The sequence below is a fragment of the Electrophorus electricus genome, chromosome 13, assembly GCF_041902795.1.
Source record: "Electrophorus electricus isolate QZ-2024a chromosome 13, ASM4190279v1, whole genome shotgun sequence".
Classification (NCBI taxonomy): domain Eukaryota; kingdom Metazoa; phylum Chordata; class Actinopteri; order Gymnotiformes; family Gymnotidae; genus Electrophorus; species Electrophorus electricus.
The window spans coordinates 26,870,992-26,894,746 of record NC_137509.1 but is presented as its reverse complement, the minus strand read 5'-3'; the positions used below and the strand labels follow the sequence as shown (position 1 = coordinate 26,894,746).

Genomic DNA, 23,755 nt, shown 5'->3' with positions numbered 1-23,755 from the left:
GTATTCCTAGGTAGGGTCCCACCTCAGTACTATCCAGGCACAAACTTGCTTAGCTTTCAAGTTCAGATGAGATTGGAGGCGTGCTGAAGCTGGTATGGACGTAAACCTTAAACACTTACTCAAATTGCATAATCATAGAAAATATGATCAAAGACCAATCTGAAATTTTTTTTATTAATCCCTGCACTTGACATTCTAGAATGTTATCTTGAAAGTAAATTAAAATGATGCAATAAAAGCTTACAACATCTGGTATTCGGAGGCACTAACAGACAGTTTTTTTATTAATCACTGCACTTCACATTCAAGCATGTCAGTTGGAGAGTAAATTAAATTGATGCAATAAAAACTTACAGCATCTGCTATTCCCAGGTACTAATAGATTTCTATTTAATCTGTACACTTCACTTACAAGCATGTCAGTTGCATATTAAATTAAAGTGATGCAAGAAAAACTTACAGCATCTGCTATTCCCAGGTGCTAACAGATAGGTTTTTTTAATTAATCTCTGCACTTCACATCCTAGCATGTCATCTTGAAAGTAAATTAAAGTGATGCAAGAGAAGCTTACAGCATCTCATAGTCCAAGGTGCTAAAAGATAGTTTTTTGATGAATCACTGCACTTCACATTCAGGCATGTGAGTTGGAGAGTAAATGAAAGTGATGCAAAAAAAACTTACAGCACCTGCTATTCCCAGGTGCTAACAGATAGTTTTTTTTATTAATCACTGCACTTCACATTTGAGAATGTCAGCTTGAAAGTAAATTAAAGTGATGCAAGAAAAGCTTACAGCACATGGTATTCCTAGGTAGGGTCCCACCTCAGTACTATCCAGGCACAAACTTGCTTAGCTTCCAAGTTCAAATGAGATTGGAGGCGTGCTGAAGCTGGTATGGACGTAAACCTTACACACTTACTCAAATTGCATAATCATAGAAAATATGATCAAAGACCAATCTGACATTTTTTTTTATTAATCCCTGCACTTGACATTCTAGAATGTTATCTTGAAAGTAAATTAAAATGATGCAATAAAAGCTTACAACATCTGGTATTCGGAGGCACTAACAGACAGTTTTTTTATTAATCACTGCACTTCACATTCAAGCATGTCAGTTGGAGAGTAAATTAAAGTGATGCAATAAAAACTTACAGCATCTGCTATTCCCAGGTGCTAACAGATAGTTTGATTTAATTATTCACTGCACTTCAAATTTGAGCTTGATAGCTTGAACATAAATTTAAGGGATGCAATAAAATCTTACAGCACCTGCTATTCCCTGGTACTAATAGATTTCTATTTAATCTGTACACTTCACTTACAAGCATGTCAGTTGCATATTAAATTAAAGTGATGCAAGAAAAACTTACAGCATCTGCTATTCCCAGGTGCTAACAGATAGGTTTTTTTAATTAATCACTGCACTTCACATCCTAGCATGTCATCTTGAAAGTAAATTAAAGTGATGCAAGAGAAGCTTACAGCATCTCATAGTCCAAGGTGCTAAAAGATAGTTTTTTGATGAATCACTGCACTTCACATTCAGGCATGTGAGTTGGAGAGTAAATGAAAGTGATGCAAAAAAAACTTACAGCAACTGCTATTCCCAGGTGCTAACAGATAGTTTTTTTTATTAATCACTGCACTTCACATTTGAGAATGTCAGCTTGAAAGTAAATTAAAGTGATGCAAGAAAAGCTTACAGCACATGGTATTCCTAGGTAGGGTCCCACCTCAGTACTATCCAGGCACAAGCTTGCTTAGCTTCCAAGTTCAGATGAGATTGGAGGCGTGCTGAAGCTGGTATGGACGTAAACCTTAAACACTTACTCAAATTGCATAATCATAGAAAATATGATCAAAGACCAATCTGACATTTTTTTTTATTAATCCCTGCACTTGACATTCTAGAATGTTATCTTGAAAGTAAATTAAAATGATGCAATAAAAGCTTACAACATCTGGTATTCGGAGGCACTAACAGACAGTTTTTTTATTAATCACTGCACTTCACATTCAAGTATGTCAGTTGGAGAGTAAATTAAAGTGATGCAATAAAAACTTACAGCATCTGCTATTCCCAGGTGCTAACAGATAGTTTGATTTAATTATTCACTGCACTTCAAATTTGAGCTTGATAGCTTGAACATAAATTTAAGGGATGCAATAAAATCTTACAGCACCTGCTATTCCCTGGTACTAATAGATTTCTATTTAATCTGTACACTTCACTTACAAGCATGTCAGTTGCATATTAAATTAAAGTGATGCAAGAAAAATTTACAGCATCTGCTATTCCCAGGTGCTAACAGATAGGTTTTTTTAATTAATCACTGCACTTCACATCCTAGCATGTCATCTTGAAAGTAAATTAAAGTGATGCAAGAGAAGCTTACAGCATCTCATAGTCCAAGGTGCTAAAAGATAGTTTTTTGATGAATCACTGCACTTCACATTCAGGCATGTGAGTTGGAGAGTAAATGAAAGTGATGCAAAAAAAACTTACAGCACCTGCTATTCCCAGGTGCTAACAGATAGTTTTTTTTATTAATCACTGCACTTTACATTTGAGAATGTCAGCTTGAAAGTAAATTAAAGTGATGCAAGAAAAGCTTACAGCACATGGTATTCCTAGGTCGGGTCCCACCTCAGTACTATCCAGGCACAAGCTTGCTTAGCTTCCAAGTTCAGATGAGATTGGAGGCGTGCTGAAGCTGGTATGGACGTAAACCTTAAACACTTACTCAAATTGCATAATCATAGAAAATATGATCAAAGACCAATCTGACATTTTTTTTTATTAATCCCTGCACTTGACATTCTAGAATGTTATCTTGAAAGTAAATTAAAATGATGCAATAAAAGCTTACAACATCTGGTATTCGGAGGCACTAACAGACAGTTTTTTTATTAATCACTGCACTTCACATTCAAGTATGTCAGTTGGAGAGTAAATTAAAGTGATGCAATAAAAACTTACAGCATCTGCTATTCCCAGGTGCTAACAGATAGTTTGATTTAATTATTCACTGCACTTCAAATTTGAGCTTGATAGCTTGAACATAAATTTAAGGGATGCAATAAAATCTTACAGCACCTGCTATTCCCTGGTACTAATAGATTTCTATTTAATCTGTACACTTCACTTACAAGCATGTCAGTTGCATATTAAATTAAAGTGATGCAAGAAAAATTTACAGCATCTGCTATTCCCAGGTGCTAACAGATAGGTTTTTTTAATTAATCACTGCACTTCACATCCTAGCATGTCATCTTGAAAGTAAATTAAAGTGATGCAAGAGAAGCTTACAGCATCTCATAGTCCAAGGTGCTAAAAGATAGTTTTTTGATGAATCACTGCACTTCACATTCAGGCATGTGAGTTGGAGAGTAAATGAAAGTGATGCAAAAAAAACTTACAGCACCTGCTATTCCCAGGTGCTAACAGATAGTTTTTTTTATTAATCACTGCACTTTACATTTGAGAATGTCAGCTTGAAAGTAAATTAAAGTGATGCAAGAAAAGCTTACAGCACATGGTATTCCTAGGTAGGGTCCCACCTCAGTACTATCCAGGCACAAGCTTGCTTAGCTTCCAAGTTCAGATGAGATTGGAGGCGTGCTGAAGCTGGTATGGACGTAAACCTTAAACACTTACTCAAATTGCATAATCATAGAAAATATGATCAAAGACCAATCTGACATTTTTTTTTATTAATCCCTGCACTTGACATTCTAGAATGTTATCTTGAAAGTAAATTAAAATGATGCAAAAAAAGCTTACAACATCTGGTATTCGGAGGCACTAACAGACAGTTTTTTTATTAATCACTGCACTTCACATTCAAGCATGTCAGTTGGAGAGTAAATTAAAGTGATGCAATAAAAACTTACAGCATCTGCTATTCCCAGGTGCTAACAGATAGTTTGATTTAATTATTCACTGCACTTCAAATTTGAGCTTGATAGCTTGAACATAAATTTAAGGGATGCAATAAAATCTTACAGCACCTGCTATTCCCTGGTACTAATAGATTTCTATTTAATCTGTACACTTCACTTACAAGCATGTCAGTTGCATATTAAATTAAAGTGATGCAAGAAAAACTTACAGCATCTGCTATTCCCAGGTGCTAACAGATAGGTTTTTTTAATTAATCACTGCACTTCACATCCTAGCATGTCATCTTGAAAGTAAATTAAAGTGATGCAAGAGAAGCTTACAGCATCTCATAGTCCAAGGTGCTAAAAGATAGTTTTTTGATGAATCACTGCACTTCACATTCAGGCATGTGAGTTGGAGAGTAAATGAAAGTGATGCAAAAAAAACTTACAGCACCTGCTATTCCCAGGTGCTAACAGATAGTTTTTTTTATTAATCACTGCACTTTACATTTGAGAATGTCAGCTTGAAAGTAAATTAAAGTGATGCAAGAAAAGCTTACAGCACATGGTATTCCTAGGTAGGGTCCCACCTCAGTACTATCCAGGCACAAGCTTGCTTAGCTTCCAAGTTCAGATGAGATTGGAGGCGTGCTGAAGCTGGTATGGACGTAAACCTTAAACACTTACTCAAATTGCATAATCATAGAAAATATGATCAAAGACCAATCTGAAATTTTTTTTTATTAATCCCTGCACTTGACATTCTAGAATGTTATCTTGAAAGTAAATTAAAATGATGCAAAAAAAGCTTACAACATCTGGTATTCGGAGGCACTAACAGACAGTTTTTTTATTAATCACTGCACTTCACATTCAAGCATGTCAGTTGGAGAGTAAATTAAAGTGATGCAATAAAAACTTACAGCATCTGCTATTCCCAGGTGCTAACAGATAGTTTGATTTAATTATTCACTGCACTTCAAATTTGAGCTTGATAGCTTGAACATAAATTTAAGGGATGCAATAAAATCTTACAGCACCTGCTATTCCCTGGTACTAATAGATTTCTATTTAATCTGTACACTTCACTTACAAGCATGTCAGTTGCATATTAAATTAAAGTGATGCAAGAAAAATTTACAGCATCTGCTATTCCCAGGTGCTAACAGATAGGTTTTTTTAATTAATCACTGCACTTCACATCCTAGCATGTCATCTTGAAAGTAAATTAAAGTGATGCAAGAGAAGCTTACAGCATCTCATAGTCCAAGGTGCTAAAAGATAGTTTTTTGATGAATCACTGCACTTCACATTCAGGCATGTGAGTTGGAGAGTAAATGAAAGTGATGCAAAAAAAACTTACAGCACCTGCTATTCCCAGGTGCTAACAGATAGTTTTTTTTATTAATCACTGCACTTCACATTTGAGAATGTCAGCTTGAAAGTAAATTAAAGTGATGCAAGAAAAGCTTACAGCACATGGTATTCCTAGGTAGGGTCCCACCTCAGTACTATCCAGGCACAAACTTGCTTAGCTTCCAAGTTCAGATGAGATTGGAGGCGTGCTGAAGCTGGTATGGACGTAAACCTTACACACTTACTCAAATTGCATAATCATAGAAAATATGATCAAAGACCAATCTGACATTTTTTTTTATTAATCCCTGCACTTGACATTCTAGAATGTTATCTTGAAAGTAAATTAAAATGATGCAATAAAAGCTTACAACATCTGGTATTCGGAGGCACTAACAGACAGTTTTTTTATTAATCACTGCACTTCACATTCAAGCATGTCAGTTGGAGAGTAAATTAAAGTGATGCAATAAAAACTTACAGCATCTGCTATTCCCAGGTGCTAACAGATAGTTTGATTTAATTATTCACTGCACTTCAAATTTGAGCTTGATAGCTTGAACATAAATTTAAGGGATGCAATAAAATCTTACAGCACCTGCTATTCCCTGGTACTAATAGATTTCTATTTAATCTGTACACTTCACTTACAAGCATGTCAGTTGCATATTAAATTAAAGTGATGCAAGAAAAATTTACAGCTTCTGCTATTCCCAGGTGCTAACAGATAGGTTTTTTTAATTAATCACTGCACTTCACATCCTAGCATGTCATCTTGAAAGTAAATTAAAGTGATGCAAGAGAAGCTTACAGCAGCTCGTAGTCCAAGGTGCTAAAAGATAGTTTTTTGATGAATCACTGCACTTCACATTCAGGCATGTGAGTTGGAGAGTAAATGAAAGTGATGCAAAAAAAACTTACAGCATCTGCTATTCCCAGGTGCTAACAGATAGGTTTTTTATTAATCACTGCACTTCACATTTGAGCATGTCAGCTTGAAAGTAAATTAAAGTGATGCAAGAAAAGCTTACAGCACATGGTATTCCTAGGTAGGGTCCCACCTCAGTACTATCCAGGCACAAACTTGCTTAGCTTCCAAGTTCAGATGAGATTGGAGGCGTGCTGAAGCTGGCATGGACGTAAACCTTAAACACTTACTCAAATTGCATAATCATAGAAAATATGATCAAAGACCAATCTGACATTTTTTTTATTAATCCCTGCACTTGACATTCTAGAATGTTATCTTGAAAGTAAATTAAAATGATGCAATAAAAGCTTACAACATCTGGTATTCGGAGGCACTAACAGACAGTTTTTTTATTAATCACTGCACTTCACATTCAAGCATGTCAGTTGGAGAGTAAATTAAAGTGATGCAATAAAAACTTACAGCATCTGCTATTCCCAGGTGCTAACAGATAATTTGATTTAATTATTCACTGCACTTCAAATTTGAGCTTGATAGCTTGAACATAAATTTAAGGGATGCAATAAAATCTTACAGCACCTGCTATTCCCTGGTACTAATAGATTTCTATGTAATCTGTACACTTCACTTACAAGCATGTCAGTTGCATATTAAATTAAAGTGATGCAAGAAAAACTTACAGCATCTGCTATTCCCAGGTGCTAACAGATAGGTTTTTTTAATTAATCACTGCACTTCACATCCTAGCATGTCATCTTGAAAGTAAATTAAAGTGATGCAAGAGAAGCTTACAGCATCTCATAGTCCAAGGTGCTAAAAGATAGTTTTTTGATGAATCACTGCACTTCACATTCAGGCATGTGAGTTGGAGAGTAAATGAAAGTGATGCAAAAAAAACTTACAGCAACTGCTATTCCCAGGTGCTAACAGATAGTTTTTTTTATTAATCACTGCACTTCACATTTGAGAATGTCAGCTTGAAAGTAAATTAAAGTGATGCAAGAAAAGCTTACAGCACATGGCATTCCTAGGTAGGGTCCCAACTCAGTACTATCCAGGCACAAGCTTGCTTAGCTTCCAAGTTCAGATGAGATTGGAGGCGTGCTGAAGCTGGTATGGACGTAAACCTTAAACACTTACTCAAATTGCATAATCATAGAAAATATGATCAAAGACCAATCTGACATTTTTTTTTATTAATCCCTGCACTTGACATTCTAGAATGTTATCTTGAAAGTAAATTAAAATGATGCAATAAAAGCTTACAACATCTGGTATTCGGAGGCACTAACAGACAGTTTTTTTATTAATCACTGCACTTCACATTCAAGCATGTCAGTTGGAGAGTAAATTAAAGTGATGCAATAAAAACTTACAGCATCTGCTATTCCCAGGTGCTAACAGATAGTTTGATTTAATTATTCACTGCACTTCAAATTTGAGCTTGATAGCTTGAACATAAATTTAAGGGATGCAATAAAATCTTACAGCACCTGCTATTCCCTGGTACTAATAGATTTCTATTTAATCTGTACACTTCACTTACAAGCATGTCAGTTGCATATTAAATTAAAGTGATGCAAGAAAAATTTACAGCATCTGCTATTCCCAGGTGCTAACAGATAGGTTTTTTTAATTAATCACTGCACTTCACATCCTAGCATGTCATCTTGAAAGTAAATTAAAGTGATGCAAGAGAAGCTTACAGCATCTCATAGTCCAAGGTGCTAAAAGATAGTTTTTTGATGAATCACTGCACTTCACATTCAGGCATGTGAGTTGGAGAGTAAATGAAAGTGATGCAAAAAAAACTTACAGCACCTGCTATTCCCAGGTGCTAACAGATAGTTTTTTTTATTAATCACTGCACTTTACATTTGAGAATGTCAGCTTGAAAGTAAATTAAAGTGATGCAAGAAAAGCTTACAGCACATGGTATTCCTAGGTAGGGTCCCACCTCAGTACTATCCAGGCACAAGCTTGCTTAGCTTCCAAGTTCAGATGAGATTGGAGGCGTGCTGAAGCTGGTATGGAAGTAAGCCTTAAACACTTACTCAAATTGCATAATCATAGAAAATATGATCAAAGACCAATCTGACATTTTTTTTTATTAATCCCTGCACTTGACATTCTAGAATGTTATCTTGAAAGTAAATTAAAATGATGCAAAAAAAGCTTACAACATCTGGTATTCGGAGGCACTAACAGACAGTTTTTTTATTAATCACTGCACTTCACATTCAAGCATGTCAGTTGGAGAGTAAATTAAAGTGATGCAATAAAAACTTACAGCATCTGCTATTCCCAGGTGCTAACAGATAGTTTGATTTAATTATTCACTGCACTTCAAATTTGAGCTTGATAGCTTGAACATAAATTTAAGGGATGCAATAAAATCTTACAGCACCTGCTATTCCCTGGTACTAATAGATTTCTATTTAATCTGTACACTTCACTTACAAGCATGTCAGTTGCATATTAAATTAAAGTGATGCAAGAAAAATTTACAGCTTCTGCTATTCCCAGGTGCTAACAGATAGGTTTTTTTAATTAATCACTGCACTTCACATCCTAGCATGTCATCTTGAAAGTAAATTAAAGTGATGCAAGAGAAGCTTACAGCAGCTCGTAGTCCAAGGTGCTAAAAGATAGTTTTTTGATGAATCACTGCACTTCACATTCAGGCATGTGAGTTGGAGAGTAAATGAAAGTGATGCAAAAAAAACTTACAGCATCTGCTATTCCCAGGTGCTAACAGATAGGTTTTTTATTAATCACTGCACTTCACATTTGAGCATGTCAGCTTGAAAGTAAATTAAAGTGATGCAAGAAAAGCTTACAGCACATGGTATTCCTAGGTAGGGTCCCACCTCAGTACTATCCAGGCACAAACTTGCTTAGCTTCCAAGTTCAGATGAGATTGGAGGCGTGCTGAAGCTGGCATGGACGTAAACCTTAAACACTTACTCAAATTGCATAATCATAAAAAATATGATCAAAGACCAATCTGACATTTTTTTTATTAATCCCTGCACTTGACATTCTAGAATGTTATCTTGAAAGTAAATTAAAATGATGCAATAAAAGCTTACAACATCTGGTATTCGGAGGCACTAACAGACAGTTTTTTTATTAATCACTGCACTTCACATTCAAGCATGTCAGTTGGAGAGTAAATTAAAGTGATGCAATAAAAACTTACAGCATCTGCTATTCCCAGGTGCTAACAGATAGTTTGATTTAATTATTCACTGCACTTCAAATTTGAGCTTGATAGCTTGAACATAAATTTAAGGGATGCAATAAAATCTTACAGCACCTGCTATTCCCTGGTACTAATAGATTTCTATTTAATCTGTACACTTCACTTACAAGCATGTCAGTTGCATATTAAATTAAAGTGATGCAAGAAAAATTTACAGCTTCTGCTATTCCCAGGTGCTAACAGATAGGTTTTTTTAATTAATCACTGCACTTCACATCCTAGCATGTCATCTTGAAAGTAAATTAAAGTGATGCAAGAGAAGCTTACAGCAGCTCGTAGTCCAAGGTGCTAAAAGATAGTTTTTTGATGAATCACTGCACTTCACATTCAGGCATGTGAGTTGGAGAGTAAATGAAAGTGATGCAAAAAAAACTTACAGCATCTGCTATTCCCAGGTGCTAACAGATAGGTTTTTTATTAATCACTGCACTTCACATTTGAGCATGTCAGCTTGAAAGTAAATTAAAGTGATGCAAGAAAAGCTTACAGCACATGGTATTCCTAGGTAGGGTCCCACCTCAGTACTATCCAGGCACAAACTTGCTTAGCTTCCAAGTTCAGATGAGATTGGAGGCGTGCTGAAGCTGGCATGGACGTAAACCTTAAACACTTACTCAAATTGCATAATCATAAAAAATATGATCAAAGACCAATCTGACATTTTTTTTATTAATCCCTGCACTTGACATTCTAGAATGTTATCTTGAAAGTAAATTAAAATGATGCAATAAAAGCTTACAACATCTGGTATTCGGAGGCACTAACAGACAGTTTTTTTATTAATCACTGCACTTCACATTCAAGCATGTCAGTTGGAGAGTAAATTAAAGTGATGCAATAAAAACTTACAGCATCTGCTATTCCCAGGTGCTAACAGATAATTTGATTTAATTATTCACTGCACTTCAAATTTGAGCTTGATAGCTTGAACATAAATTTAAGGGATGCAATAAAATCTTACAGCACCTGCTATTCCCTGGTACTAATAGATTTCTATGTAATCTGTACACTTCACTTACAAGCATGTCAGTTGCATATTAAATTAAAGTGATGCAAGAAAAACTTACAGCATCTGCTATTCCCAGGTGCTAACAGATAGGTTTTTTTAATTAATCACTGCACTTCACATCCTAGCATGTCATCTTGAAAGTAAATTAAAGTGATGCAAGAGAAGCTTACAGCATCTCATAGTCCAAGGTGCTAAAAGATAGTTTTTTGATGAATCACTGCACTTCACATTCAGGCATGTGAGTTGGAGAGTAAATGAAAGTGATGCAAAAAAAACTTACAGCAACTGCTATTCCCAGGTGCTAACAGATAGTTTTTTTTATTAATCACTGCACTTCACATTTGAGAATGTCAGCTTGAAAGTAAATTAAAGTGATGCAAGAAAAGCTTACAGCACATGGTATTCCTAGGTAGGGTCCCACCTCAGTACTATCCAGGCACAAGCTTGCTTAGCTTCCAAGTTCAAATGAGATTGGAGGCGTGCTGAAGCTGGTATGGACGTAAACCTTAAACACTTACTCAAATTGCATAATCATAGAAAATATGATCAAAGACCAATCTGACATTTTTTTTTATTAATCCCTGCACTTGACATTCTAGAATGTTATCTTGAAAGTAAATTAAAATGATGCAAAAAAAGCTTACAACATCTGGTATTCGGAGGCACTAACAGACAGTTTTTTTATTAATCACTGCACTTCACATTCAAGCATGTCAGTTGGAGAGTAAATTAAAGTGATGCAATAAAAACTTACAGCATCTGCTATTCCCAGGTGCTAACAGATAGTTTGATTTAATTATTCACTGCACTTCAAATTTGAGCTTGATAGCTTGAACATAAATTTAAGGGATGCAATAAAATCTTACAGCACCTGCTATTCCCTGGTACTAATAGATTTCTATGTAATCTGTACACTTCACTTACAAGCATGTCAGTTGCATATTAAATTAAAGTGATGCAAGAAAAACTTACAGCATCTGCTATTCCCAGGTGCTAACAGATAGGTTTTTTTAATTAATCACTGCACTTCACATCCTAGCATGTCATCTTGAAAGTAAATTAAAGTGATGCAAGAGAAGCTTACAGCATCTCATAGTCCAAGGTGCTAAAAGATAGTTTTTTGATGAATCACTGCACTTCACATTCAGGCATGTGAGTTGGAGAGTAAATGAAAGTGATGCAAAAAAAACTTACAGCAACTGCTATTCCCAGGTGCTAACAGATAGTTTTTTTTATTAATCACTGCACTTCACATTTGAGAATGTCAGCTTGAAAGTAAATTAAAGTGATGCAAGAAAAGCTTACAGCACATGGTATTCCTAGGTAGGGTCCCACCTCAGTACTATCCAGGCACAAGCTTGCTTAGCTTCCAAGTTCAAATGAGATTGGAGGCGTGCTGAAGCTGGTATGGACGTAAACCTTAGACACTTACTCAAATTGCATAATCATAGAAAATATGATCAAAGACCAATCTGACATTTTTTTTTATTAATCCCTGCACTTGACATTCTAGAATGTTATCTTGAAAGTAAATTAAAATGATGCAAAAAAAGCTTACAACATCTGGTATTCGGAGGCACTAACAGACAGTTTTTTTATTAATCACTGCACTTCACATTCAAGCATGTCAGTTGGAGAGTAAATTAAAGTGATGCAATAAAAACTTACAGCATCTGCTATTCCCAGGTGCTAACAGATAGTTTGATTTAATTATTCACTGCACTTCAAATTTGAGCTTGATAGCTTGAACATAAATTTAAGGGATGCAATAAAATCTTACAGCACCTGCTATTCCCTGGTACTAATAGATTTCTATTTAATCTGTACACTTCACTTACAAGCATGTCAGTTGCATATTAAATTAAAGTGATGCAAGAAAAATTTACAGCTTCTGCTATTCCCAGGTGCTAACAGATAGATTTTTTTAATTAATCACTGCACTTCACGTCCTAGCATGTCATCTTGAAAGTAAATTAAAGTGATGCAAGAGAAGCTTACAGCATCTCATAGTCCAAGGTGCTAAAAGATAGTTTTTTGATGAATCACTGCACTTCACATTCAGGCATGTGAGTTGGAGAGTAAATGAAAGTGATGCAAAAAAAACTTACAGCATCTGCTATTCCCAGGTGCTAACAGATAGGTTTTTTATTAATCACTGCACTTCACATTTGAGCATGTCAGCTTGAAAGTAAATTAAAGTGATGCAAGAAAAGCTTACAGCACATGGTATTCCTAGGTAGGGTCCCACCTCAGTACTATCCAGGCACAAACTTGCTTAGCTTCCAAGTTCAGATGAGATTGGAGGCGTGCTGAAGCTGGCATGGACGTAAACCTTAAACACTTACTCAAATTGCATAATCATAGAAAATATGATCAAAGACCAATCTGACATTTTTTTTATTAATCCCTGCACTTGACATTCTAGAATGTTATCTTGAAAGTAAATTAAAATGATGCAATAAAAGCTTACAACATCTGGTATTCGGAGGCACTAACAGACAGTTTTTTTATTAATCACTGCACTTCACATTCAAGCATGTCAGTTGGAGAGTAAATTAAAGTGATGCAATAAAAACTTACAGCATCTGCTATTCCCAGGTGCTAACAGATAGTTTGATTTAATTATTCACTGCACTTCAAATTTGAGCTTGATAGCTTGAACATAAATTTAAGGGATGCAATAAAATCTTACAGCACCTGCTATTCCCTGGTACTAATAGATTTCTATTTAATCTGTACACTTCACTTACAAGTATGTCAGTTGCATATTAAATTAAAGTGATGCAAGAAAAACTTACAGCATCTGCTATTCCCAGGTGCTAACAGATAGTTTTTTTTAATTAATCAATGCACTTCACATCCTAGCATGTCATCTTGAAAGTAAATTAATGTGATGCAAGAGAAGCTTACAGCAGTTCGTAGTCCAAGGTGCTAAAAGATAGTTTTTTGATGAATCACTGCACTTCACATTCAGGCATGTGAGTTGGAGAGTAAATGAAAGTGATGCAAAAAAAACTTACAGCATCTGCTATTCCCAGGTGCTAACAGATAGGTTTTTTATTAATCACTGCACTTCACATTTGAGCATGTCAGCTTGAAAGTAAATTAAAGTGATGCAAGAAAAGCTTACAGCACATGGTATTCCTAGGTAGGGTCCCACCTCAGTACTATCCAGGCACAAACTTGCTTAGCTTCCAAGTTCAGATGAGATTGGAGGCGTGCTGAAGCTGGTATGGCCGTAAACCTTAAACACTTACTCAAATTGCCTAATCATAGAAAATATGATCAAAGACCAATCTGACATTTTTTTTTATTAATCCCTGCACTTGACATTCTAGAATGTTATCTTGAAAGTAAATTAAAATGATGCAATAAAAGCTTACAACATCTGGTATTCGGAGGCACTAACAGACAGTTTTTTTATTAATCACTGCACTTCACATTCAAGCATGTCAGTTGGAGAGTAAATTAAAGTGATGCAATAAAAACATACAGCATCTGCTATTCCCAGGTGCTAACAGATAGTTTGATTTAATTATTCACTGCACTTCAAATTTGAGCTTGATAGCTTGAACATAAATTTAAGGGATGCAATAAAATCTTACAGCACCTGCTATTCCCTGGTACTAATAGATTTCTATTTAATCTGTACACTTCACTTACAAGCATGTCAGTTGCATATTAAATTAAAGTGATGCAAGAAAAACTTACAGCATCTGCTATTCCCAGGTGCTAACAGATAGGTTTTTTTAATTAATCACTGCACTTCACATCCTAGCATGTCATCTTGAAAGTAAATTAAAGTGATGCAAGAGAAGCTTACAGCAGCTCGTAGTCCAAGGTGCTAAAAGATAGTTTTTTGATGAATCACTGCACTTCACATTCAGGCATGTGAGTTGGAGAGTAAATGAAAGTGATGCAAAAAAAACTTACAGCATCTGCTATTCCCAGGTGCTAACAGATAGGTTTTTTATTAATCACTGCACTTCACATTTGAGCATGTCAGCTTGAAAGTAAATTAAAGTGATGCAAGAAAAGCTTACAGCACATGGTATTCCTAGGTAGGGTCCCACCTCAGTACTATCCAGGCACAAACTTGCTTAGCTTCCAAGTTCAGATGAGATTGGAGGCATGCTGAAGCTGGCATGGACGTAAACCTTAAACACTTACTCAAATTGCATAATCATAGAAAATATGATCAAAGACCAATCTGACATTTTTTTTATTAATCCCTGCACTTGACATTCTAGAATGTTATCTTGAAAGTAAATTAAAATGATGCAATAAAAGCTTACAACATCTGGTATTCGGAGGCACTAACAGACAGTTTTTTTATTAATCACTGCACTTCACATTCAAGCATGTCAGTTGGAGAGTAAATTAAAGTGATGCAATAAAAACTTACAGCATCTGCTATTCCCAGGTGCTAACAGATAATTTGATTTAATTATTCACTGCACTTCAAATTTGAGCTTGATAGCTTGAACATAAATTTAAGGGATGCAATAAAATCTTACAGCACCTGCTATTCCCTGGTACTAATAGATTTCTATGTAATCTGTACACTTCACTTACAAGCATGTCAGTTGCATATTAAATTAAAGTGATGCAAGAAAAACTTACAGCATCTGCTATTCCCAGGTGCTAACAGATAGGTTTTTTTAATTAATCACTGCACTTCACATCCTAGCATGTCATCTTGAAAGTAAATTAAAGTGATGCAAGAGAAGCTTACAGCATCTCATAGTCCAAGGTGCTAAAAGATAGTTTTTTGATGAATCACTGCACTTCACATTCAGGCATGTGAGTTGGAGAGTAAATGAAAGTGATGCAAAAAAAACTTACAGCAACTGCTATTCCCAGGTGCTAACAGATAGTTTTTTTTATTAATCACTGCACTTCACATTTGAGAATGTCAGCTTGAAAGTAAATTAAAGTGATGCAAGAAAAGCTTACAGCACATGGTATTCCTAGGTAGGGTCCCACCTCAGTACTATCCAGGCACAAGCTTGCTTAGCTTCCAAGTTCAAATGAGATTGGAGGCGTGCTGAAGCTGGTATGGACGTAAACCTTAAACACTTACTCAAATTGCATAATCATAGAAAATATGATCAAAGACCAATCTGACATTTTTTTTTATTAATCCCTGCACTTGACATTCTAGAATGTTATCTTGAAAGTAAATTAAAATGATGCAAAAAAAGCTTACAACATCTGGTATTCGGAGGCACTAACAGACAGTTTTTTTATTAATCACTGCACTTCACATTCAAGCATGTCAGTTGGAGAGTAAATTAAAGTGATGCAATAAAAACTTACAGCATCTGCTATTCCCAGGTGCTAACAGATAGTTTGATTTAATTATTCACTGCACTTCAAATTTGAGCTTGATAGCTTGAACATAAATTTAAGGGATGCAATAAAATCTTACAGCACCTGCTATTCCCTGGTACTAATAGATTTCTATTTAATCTGTACACTTCACTTACAAGCATGTCAGTTGCATATTAAATTAAAGTGATGCAAGAAAAATTTACAGCTTCTGCTATTCCCAGGTGCTAACAGATAGGTTTTTTTAATTAATCACTGCACTTCACATCCTAGCATGTCATCTTGAAAGTAAATTAAAGTGATGCAAGAGAAGCTTACAGCAGCTCGTAGTCCAAGGTGCTAAAAGATAGTTTTTTGATGAATCACTGCACTTCACATTCAGGCATGTGAGTTGGAGAGTAAATGAAAGTGATGCAAAAAAAACTTACAGCATCTGCTATTCCCAGGTGCTAACAGATAGGTTTTTTATTAATCACTGCACTTCACATTTGAGCATGTCAGCTTGAAAGTAAATTAAAGTGATGCAAGAAAAGCTTACAGCACATGGTATTCCTAGGTAGGGTCCCACCTCAGTACTATCCAGGCACAAACTTGCTTAGCTTCCAAGTTCAGATGAGATTGGAGGCGTGCTGAAGCTGGCATGGACGTAAACCTTAAACACTTACTCAAATTGCATAATCATAGAAAATATGATCAAAGACCAATCTGACATTTTTTTTATTAATCCCTGCACTTGACATTCTAGAATGTTATCTTGAAAGTAAATTAAAATGATGCAATAAAAGCTTACAACATCTGGTATTCGGAGGCACTAACAGACAGTTTTTTTATTAATCACTGCACTTCACATTCAAGCATGTCAGTTGGAGAGTAAATTAAAGTGATGCAATAAAAACTTACAGCATCTGCTATTCCCAGGTGCTAACAGATAGTTTGATTTAATTATTCACTGCACTTCAAATTTGAGCTTGATAGCTTGAACATAAATTTAAGGGATGCAATAAAATCTTACAGCACCTGCTATTCCCTGGTACTAATAGATTTCTATTTAATCTGTACACTTCACTTACAAGTATGTCAGTTGCATATTAAATTAAAGTGATGCAAGAAAAACTTACAGCATCTGCTATTCCCAGGTGCTAACAGATAGTTTTTTTTAATTAATCACTGCACTTCACATCCTAGCATGTCATCTTGAAAGTAAATTAATGTGATGCAAGAGAAGCTTACAGCAGTTCGTAGTCCAAGGTGCTAAAAGATAGTTTTTTGATGAATCACTGCACTTCACATTCAGGCATGTGAGTTGGAGAGTAAATGAAAGTCATGCAAAAAAAACTTACAGCATCTGCTATTCCCAGGTGCTAACAGATAGGTTTTTTATTAATCACTGCACTTCACATTTGAGCATGTCAGCTTGAAAGTAAATTAAAGTGATGCAAGAAAAGCTTACAGCACATGGTATTCCTAGGTAGGGTCCCACCTCAGTACTATCCAGGCACAAACTTGCTTAGCTTCCAAGTTCAGATGAGATTGGAGGCGTGCTGAAGCTGGTATGGCCGTAAACCTTAAACACTTACTCAAATTGCCTAATCATAGAAAATATGATCAAAGACCAATCTGACATTTTTTTTTATTAATCCCTGCACTTGACATTCTAGAATGTTATCTTGAAAGTAAATTAAAATGATGCAATAAAAGCTTACAACATCTGGTATTCGGAGGCACTAACAGACAGTTTTTTTATTAATCACTGCACTTCACATTCAAGCATGTCAGTTGGAGAGTAAATTAAAGTGATGCAATAAAAACATACAGCATCTGCTATTCCCAGGTGCTAACAGATAGTTTGATTTAATTATTCACTGCACTTCAAATTTGAGCTTGATAGCTTGAACATAAATTTAAGGGATGCAATAAAATCTTACAGCACCTGCTATTCCCTGGTACTAATAGATTTCTATTTAATCTGTACACTTCACTTACAAGCATGTCAGTTGCATATTAAATTAAAGTGATGCAAGAAAAACTTACAGCATCTGCTATTCCCAGGTGCTAACAGATAGGTTTTTTTAATTAATCACTGCACTTCACATCCTAGCATGTCATCTTGAAAGTAAATTAATGTGATGCAAGAGAAGCTTACAGCAGTTCATAGTCCAAGGTGCTAAAAGATAGTTTTTTGATGAATCACTGCACTTCACATTCAGGCATGTGAGTTGGAGAGTAAATGAAAGTGATGCAAAAAAAAGTTACAGCATCTGCTATTCCCAGGTGCTAACAGATAGGTTTTTTATTAATCACTGCACTTCACATTTGAGCATGTCAGCTTGAAAGTAAATTAAAGTGATGCAAGAAAAGCTTACAGCACATGGTATTCCTAGGTAGGGTCCCACCTCAGTACTATCCAGGCACAAACTTGCTTAGCTTCCAAGTTCAGATGAGATTGGAGGCGTGCTGAAGCTGGTATGGCCGTAAACCTTAAACACTTACTCAAATTGCCTAATCATAGAAAATATGATCAAAGACCAATCTGACATTTTTTTTTATTAATCCCTGCACTTGACATTCTAGAATGTTATCTTGAAAGTAAATTAAAATGATGCAATAAAAGCTTACAACATCTGGTATTCGGAGGCACTAACAGACAGTTTTTTTATTAATCACTGCACTTCACATTCAAGCATGTCAGTTGGAGAGTAAATTAAAGTGATGCAATAAAAACTTACAGCATCTGCTATTCCCAGGTGCTAACAGATAGTTTGATTTAATTATTCACTGCACTTCAAATTTGAGCTTGATAGCTTGAACATAAATTTAAGGGATGCAATAAAATCTTACAGCACCTGCTATTCCCTGGTACTAATAGATTTCTATTTAATCTGTACACTTCACTTACAAGCATGTCAGTTGCATATTAAATTAAAGTGATGCAAGAAAAACTTACAGCATCTGCTATTCCCAGGTGCTAACAGATAGGTTTTTTTAATTAATCACTGCACTTCACATCCTAGCATGTCATCTTGAAAGTAAATTAAAGTGATGCAAGAGAAGCTTACAGCATCTCATAGTCCAAGGTGCTAAAAGATAGTTTTTTGATGAATCACTGCACTTCACATTCAGGCATGTGAGTTGGAGAGTAAATGAAAGTGATGCAAAAAAAACTTACAGCACCTGCTATTCCCAGGTGCTAACAGATAGTTTTTTTTATTAATCACTGCACTTCACATTTGAGCATGTCAGCTTGAAAGTAAATTAAAGTGATGCAAGAAAAGCTTACAGCACATGGTATTCCTAGGTAGGGTCCCACCTCAGTACTATCCAGGCACAAGCTTGCTTAGCTTCCAAGTTCAGATGAGATTGGAGGCGTGCTGAAGCTGGTATGGACGTAAACCTTAAACACTTACTCAAATTGCATAATCATAGAAAATATGATCAAAGACCAATCTGACATTTTTTTTTATTAATCCCTGCACTTGACATTCTAGAATGTTATCTTGAAAGTAAATTAAAATGATGCAAAAAAAGCTTACAACATCTGGTATTCGGAGGCACTAACAGACAGTTTTTTTATTAATCACTGCACTTCACATTCAAGCATGTCAGTTGGAGAGTAAATTAAAGTGATGCAATAAAAACTTACAGCATCTGCTATTCCCAGGTGCTAACAGATAGTTTGATTTAATTATTCACTGCACTTCAAATTTGAGCTTGATAGCTTGAACATAAATTTAAGGGATGCAATAAAATCTTACAGCACCTGCTATTCCCTGGTACTAATAGATTTCTATTTAATCTGTACACTTCACTTACAAGCATGTCAGTTGCATATTAAATTAAAGTGATGCAAGAAAAATTTACAGCTTCTGCTATTCCCAGGTGCTAACAGATAGGTTTTTTTAATTAATCACTGCACTTCACATCCTAGCATGTCATCTTGAAAGTAAATTAATGTGATGCAAGAGAAGCTTACAGCAGTTCGTAGTCCAAGGTGCTAAAAGATAGTTTTTTGATGAATCACTGCACTTCACATTCAGGCATGTGAGTTGGAGAGTAAATGAAAGTGATGCAAAAAAAACTTACAGCATCTGCTATTCCCAGGTGCTAACAGATAGGTTTTTTATTAATCACTGCACTTCACATTTGAGCATGTCAGCTTGAAAGTAAATTAAAGTGATGCAAGAAAAGCTTACAGCACATGGTATTCCTAGGTAGGGTCCCACCTCAGTACTATCCAGGCACAAACTTGCTTAGCTTCCAAGTTCAGATGAGATTGGAGGCGTGCTGAAGCTGGTATGGCCGTAAACCTTAAACACTTACTCAAATTGCCTAATCATAGAAAATATGATCAAAGACCAATCTGACATTTTTTTTTATTAATCCCTGCACTTGACATTCTAGAATGTTATCTTGAAAGTAAATTAAAATGATGCAATAAAAGCTTACAACATCTGGTATTCGGAGGCACTAACAGACAGTTTTTTTATTAATCACTGCACTTCACATTCAAGCATGTCAGTTGGAGAGTAAATTAAAGTGATGCAATAAAAACATACAGCATCTGCTATTCCCAGGTGCTAACAGATAGTTTGATTTAATTATTCACTGCACTTCAAATTTGAGCTTGATAGCTTGAACATAAATTTAAGGGATGCAATAAAATCTTACAGCACCTGCTATTCCCTGGTACTAATAGATTTCTATTTAATCTGTACACTTCACTTACAAGCATGTCAGTTGCATATTAAATTAAAGTGATGCAAGAAAAACTTACAGCATCTGCTATTCCCAGGTGCTAACAGATAGTTTTTTTTTAATTAATCACTGCACTTCACATCCTAGCATGTCATCTTGAAAGTAAATTAATGTGATGCAAGAGAAGCTTACAGCAGTTCATAGTCCAAGGTGCTAAAAGATAGTTTTTTGATGAATCACTGCACTTCACATTCAGGCATGTGAGTTGGAGAGTAAATGAAAGTGATGCAAAAAAAAGTTACAGCATCTGCTATTCCCAGGTGCTAACAGATAGGTTTTTTATTAATCACTGCACTTCACATTTGAGCATGTCAGCTTGAAAGTAAATTAAAGTGATGCAAGAAAAGCTTACAGCACATGGTATTCCTAGGTAGGGTCCCACCTCAGTACTATCCAGGCACAAACTTGCTTAGCTTCCAAGTTCAGATGAGATTGGAGGCGTGCTGAAGCTGGTATGGCCGTAAACCTTAAACACTTACTCAAATTGCCTAATCATAGAAAATATGATCAAAGACCAATCTGACATTTTTTTTCATTAATCCCTGCACTTGACATTCTAGAATGTTATCTTGAAAGTAAATTAAAATGATGCAATAAAAGCTTACAACATCTGGTATTCGGAGGCACTAACAGACAGTTTTTTTATTAATCACTGCACTTCACATTCAAGCATGTCAGTTGGAGAGTAAATTAAAGTGATGCAATAAAAACTTACAGCATCTGCTATTCCCAGGTGCTAACAGATAGTTTGATTTAATTATTCACTGCACTTCAAATTTGAGCTTGATAGCTTGAACATAAATTTAAGGGATGCAATAAAATCTTACAGCACCTGCTATTCCCTGGTACTAATAGATTTCTATTTAATCTGTACACTTCACTTACAAGCATGTCAGTTGCATATTAAATTAAAGTGATGCAAGAAAAACTTACAGCATCTGCTATTCCCAGGTGCTAACAGATAGGTTTTTTTAATTAATCACTGCACTTCACATCCTAGCATGTCATCTTGAAAGTAAATTAAAGTGATGCAAGAGAAGCTTACAGCATCTCATAGTCCAAGGTGCTAAAAGATAGTTTTTTGATGAATCACTGCACTTCACATTCAGGCATGTGAGTTGGAGAGTAAATGAAAGTGATGCAAAAAAAACTTACAGCACCTGCTATTCCCAGGTGCTAACAGATAGTTTTTTTTATTAATCACTGCACTTCACATTTGAGCATGTCAGCTTGAAAGTAAATTAAAGTGATGCAAGAAAAGCTTACAGCACATGGTATTCCTAGGTAGGGTCCCACCTCAGTACTATCCAGGCACAAGCTTGCTTAGCTTCCAAGTTCAGATGAGATTGGAGGCGTGCTGAAGCTGGTATGGACGTAAACCTTAAACACTTACTCAAATTGCATAATCATAGAAAATATGATCAAAGACCAATCTGACATTTTTTTTTATTAATCCCTGCACTTGACATTCTAGAATGTTATCTTGAAAGTAAATTAAAATGATGCAAAAAAAGCTTACAACATCTGGTATTCGGAGGCACTAACAGACAGTTTTTTTATTAATCACTGCACTTCACATTCAAGCATGTCAGTTGGAGAGTAAATTAAAGTGATGCAATAAAAACTTACAGCATCTGCTATTCCCAGGTGCTAACAGATAGTTTGATTTAATTTTTCACTGCACTTCAAATTTGAGCTTGATAGCTTGAACATAAATTTAAGGGATGCAATAAAATCTTACAGCACCTGCTATTCCCTGGTACTAATAGATTTCTATTTAATCTGTACACTTCACTTACAAGCATGTCAGTTGCATATTAAATTAAAGTGATGCAAGAAAAATTTACAGCTTCTGCTATTCCCAGGTGCTAACAGATAGGTTTTTTTAATTAATCACTGCACTTCACATCCTAGCATGTCATCTTGAAAGTAAATTAAAGTGATGCAAGAGAAGCTTACAGCAGCTCGTAGTCCAAGGTGCTAAAAGATAGTTTTTTGATGAATCACTGCACTTCACATTCAGGCATGTGAGTTGGAGAGTACATGAAAGTGATGCAAAAAAAACTTACAGCATCTGCTATTCCCAGGTGCTAACAGATAGGTTTTTTATTAATCACTGCACTTCACATTTGAGCATGTCAGCTTGAAAGTAAATTAAAGTGATGCAAGAAAAGCTTACAGCACATGGTATTCCTAGGTAGGGTCCCACCTCAGTACTATCCAGGCACAAACTTGCTTAGCTTCCAAGTTCAGATGAGATTGGAGGCGTGCTGAAGCTGGCATGGACGTAAACCTTAAACACTTACTCAAATTGCATAATCATAAAAAATATGATCAAAGACCAATCTGACATTTTTTTTATTAATCCCTGCACTTGACATTCTAGAATGTTATCTTGAAAGTAAATTAAAATGATGCAATAAAAGCTTACAACATCTGGTATTCGGAGGCACTAACAGACAGTTTTTTTATTAATCACTGCACTTCACATTCAAGCATGTCAGTTGGAGAGTAAATTAAAGTGATGCAATAAAAACTTACAGCATCTGCTATTCCCAGGTGCTAACAGATAGTTTGATTTAATTATTCACTGCACTTCAAATTTGAGCTTGATAGCTTGAACATAAATTTAAGGGATGCAATAAAATCTTACAGCACCTGCTATTCCCTGGTACTAATAGATTTCTATTTAATCTGTACACTTCACTTACAAGCATGTCAGTTGCATATTAAATTAAAGTGATGCAAGAAAAACTTACAGCATCTGCTATTCCCAGGTGCTAACAGATAGTTTTTTTTAATTAATCACTGCACTTCACATCCTAGCATGTCATCTTGAAAGTAAATTAATGTGATGCAAGAGAAGCTTACAGCAGTTCGTAGTCCAAGGTGCTAAAAGATAGTTTTTTGATGAATCACTGCACTTCACATTCAGGCATGTGAGTTGGAGAGTAAATGAAAGTGATGCAAAAAAAACTTACAGCATCTGCTATTCCCAGGTGCTAACAGATAGGTTTTTTATTAATCACTGCACTTCACATTTGAGCATGTCAGCTTGAAAGTAAATTAAAGTGATGCAAGAAAAGCTTACAGCACATGGTATTCCTAGGTAGGGTCCCACCTCAGTACTATCCAGGCACAAACTTGCTTAGCTTCCAAGTTCAGATGAGATTGGAGGCGTGCTGAAGCTGGTATGGCCGTATACCTTAAACACTTACTCAA

At 35.5% G+C, this 23,755-nt stretch overlaps 19 pseudogenes; all 19 read right to left on the bottom strand.

Annotated features, from left to right (window-relative positions):
• Positions 1 to 786: 786 nt before the first annotated feature.
• On the bottom strand, positions 787 to 907 carry LOC145646233 (5S ribosomal RNA; annotated as a pseudogene).
• Positions 908 to 1,700: 793 nt separating this feature from the next.
• LOC145645557 (5S ribosomal RNA) lies at positions 1,701 to 1,821 on the bottom strand (annotated as a pseudogene).
• Positions 1,822 to 2,614: 793 nt separating this feature from the next.
• On the bottom strand, positions 2,615 to 2,735 carry LOC145646047 (5S ribosomal RNA; annotated as a pseudogene).
• Positions 2,736 to 3,528: 793 nt separating this feature from the next.
• On the bottom strand, positions 3,529 to 3,649 carry LOC145645556 (5S ribosomal RNA; annotated as a pseudogene).
• A 793-nt stretch (positions 3,650 to 4,442) lies between these two features.
• LOC145645555 (5S ribosomal RNA) lies at positions 4,443 to 4,563 on the bottom strand (annotated as a pseudogene).
• A 793-nt stretch (positions 4,564 to 5,356) lies between these two features.
• On the bottom strand, positions 5,357 to 5,477 carry LOC145646078 (5S ribosomal RNA; annotated as a pseudogene).
• Positions 5,478 to 7,182: 1,705 nt separating this feature from the next.
• On the bottom strand, positions 7,183 to 7,303 carry LOC145646050 (5S ribosomal RNA; annotated as a pseudogene).
• Positions 7,304 to 8,096: 793 nt separating this feature from the next.
• LOC145645975 (5S ribosomal RNA) lies at positions 8,097 to 8,217 on the bottom strand (annotated as a pseudogene).
• Positions 8,218 to 10,834: 2,617 nt separating this feature from the next.
• On the bottom strand, positions 10,835 to 10,955 carry LOC145645863 (5S ribosomal RNA; annotated as a pseudogene).
• A 793-nt stretch (positions 10,956 to 11,748) lies between these two features.
• Positions 11,749 to 11,869, bottom strand: LOC145645861 (5S ribosomal RNA; annotated as a pseudogene).
• A 1,704-nt stretch (positions 11,870 to 13,573) lies between these two features.
• LOC145645231 (5S ribosomal RNA) lies at positions 13,574 to 13,694 on the bottom strand (annotated as a pseudogene).
• A 1,705-nt stretch (positions 13,695 to 15,399) lies between these two features.
• Positions 15,400 to 15,520, bottom strand: LOC145645860 (5S ribosomal RNA; annotated as a pseudogene).
• A 1,704-nt stretch (positions 15,521 to 17,224) lies between these two features.
• LOC145645230 (5S ribosomal RNA) lies at positions 17,225 to 17,345 on the bottom strand (annotated as a pseudogene).
• Positions 17,346 to 18,137: 792 nt separating this feature from the next.
• On the bottom strand, positions 18,138 to 18,258 carry LOC145645229 (5S ribosomal RNA; annotated as a pseudogene).
• Positions 18,259 to 19,051: 793 nt separating this feature from the next.
• Positions 19,052 to 19,172, bottom strand: LOC145645554 (5S ribosomal RNA; annotated as a pseudogene).
• A 792-nt stretch (positions 19,173 to 19,964) lies between these two features.
• LOC145645228 (5S ribosomal RNA) lies at positions 19,965 to 20,085 on the bottom strand (annotated as a pseudogene).
• A 793-nt stretch (positions 20,086 to 20,878) lies between these two features.
• Positions 20,879 to 20,999, bottom strand: LOC145645227 (5S ribosomal RNA; annotated as a pseudogene).
• A 793-nt stretch (positions 21,000 to 21,792) lies between these two features.
• LOC145645553 (5S ribosomal RNA) lies at positions 21,793 to 21,913 on the bottom strand (annotated as a pseudogene).
• Positions 21,914 to 23,617: 1,704 nt separating this feature from the next.
• LOC145645934 (5S ribosomal RNA) lies at positions 23,618 to 23,738 on the bottom strand (annotated as a pseudogene).
• Positions 23,739 to 23,755: the final 17 nt, after the last annotated feature.